Raw genomic sequence first — 1,957 nt, forward strand, 5'->3', positions numbered from 1 at the left:
AAACAGTATGTTTCCTTACAACCCTTTTACGAAATCGATTTCCTAATCGATTTGCTCAGTAGATTTGATGATTTCTTGAGTTCCAAGCAATTGTCTCAAGTATGTAGGGTTGATTTGTTGTTCCTGAAATCTTGCTCAGTTAAAATGTTAGATTTATCATATGATGTATGAACATTGTATGTTTGTTAATTATGTCAAAATTAGGATTAAGAGGACTAAAGTCCAACACTTATTGCATTCTTCTCCAAAATTTATAAATGTGTTTCAGGTTCTGCGTCAAATTACGAACACTAGCCCTCATCTGGTCCAGAAATATTGATTTCGGTCTATTTTTGTCGGGTGGTATGAAAATCGCCTGAAAAGTCTAGATCAAATCGAGAACTAGAGACTGTTATAGAATTCTTCTCCAAAATTTACAATTGTGTTTCGGGTTCCGTGTCAAATTTCAAACACTAGCCTTGGTTTGTTCCAAAAATATTGATTTCGAACCATTTTTGTCGGGAAGAATGAAAATTGAGGACATGGAAACCCTTATAGCATTCTTCTCCAAAATTTATAACCGTGTTTTGGGTTCCGCGTCAAATTTCAAACACTAGCTATCGAGGGGTACGAAAATTGCCCGAAAAGTCCAGATAAAATCGAGGAGAAGAAGATTCTTATAGCATTATTCTCCTAAATTTATAACTGAGTTTCGGGTTCTGCGTGAGATTTCAAAGACTAGCCATCATCAGGTTTGAAAATACGAATTTCGATCCATATTTGTCGGGTGGTACAAAAATTGCCTAAAAAGTCTAGATGAAATCGAGGACCGGGAGAACCTTATAGCATTCTTCTCCAAAATTTATAACCGTGTTTTGGGTTCCGCGTCAAATTTCAAACACTAAGTCCTCGTCTTGTCCGAAAATACATATTTTAGTCTTTTTTTGTTATGTGGTACGAAAATCGCCCGAAACGTCCAGATGATATCGAGGACCAGAAGACTCTTATAGCAATCTTCTCCTAAATTTAAAAATGTATACCGGGTTCCGCGTTAGATTTCAAACATTATCCATCGTCTTGTTGGAAATTATGGATTTCAGTCCATTTTTGTTGGTGTGTACGAAAATCGCTCGAAAAGTCCAGATGAAATCGAAGACCGAGAGACCCTTATAACATTCTTCTACTAAATTTATAACTATGTATCGGGTTCCGCGTCAAAATACAAACACAAGCCATTGTCTTGTTCAAAAATACGAATTTCGGTCCATTTTAGTCAGGTGGTACGAAAATCGCCCGAAAAGTGCAGATGCAATCTAGTATACGGGTTCCGCGTCAAATTTGAAACACTAGCCATAGTCTTTTTCAAAATTTCGGATTTCGGTTCATTTTAGTTGGATCATATGAAAATCGCCCGAAATGTCCATATGAAATCGAGGACAGCGAGACCCTTATAGCATTCTTCTCCAAAATTTATAAATGTGTTTCGAGTTCCGAGCTAGATTTCAAACACTAGCCAAAGTGTGTATCGAAAATACAAATTTTAGTCCATTTTTGTTGAGGGGTAAGAAAATCTCCCGAAAAGTCCAGATGAAATCGAAACACGAAACCCAAAACCCGGAACCCGAAACACGGTTATATATTAAGGAGAAGAATGATATAAGGGTCGCTCAGTCCTCGATTTCATCTGGGCTTTTTGGGCGATTTTCGTGCCACACGACAAAAAAAGACTGAAATCCGTATTTTCGAACAACACGATGGATAATGTTTAAAATCTGACGCGGAACCTAAAATACAGTTATAAATTTAGGAGAAGAATGATATAAGAGTCTCCTGGTCCTCGATTTCATCTGGACAATTCGGGCAATTTTCGTTCCACTAGACAAAAATTGACCGAAATATGTATTTTCGGACCAAGCGAGGGCTAGTGTTTGAAATTTGACGCGGAACCCAAAACACAATTATAAATTTCGGAGAAGAA

This window comes from Cicer arietinum, chromosome 3 (assembly GCF_000331145.2).
Source record: "Cicer arietinum cultivar CDC Frontier isolate Library 1 chromosome 3, Cicar.CDCFrontier_v2.0, whole genome shotgun sequence".
Classification (NCBI taxonomy): domain Eukaryota; kingdom Viridiplantae; phylum Streptophyta; class Magnoliopsida; order Fabales; family Fabaceae; genus Cicer; species Cicer arietinum.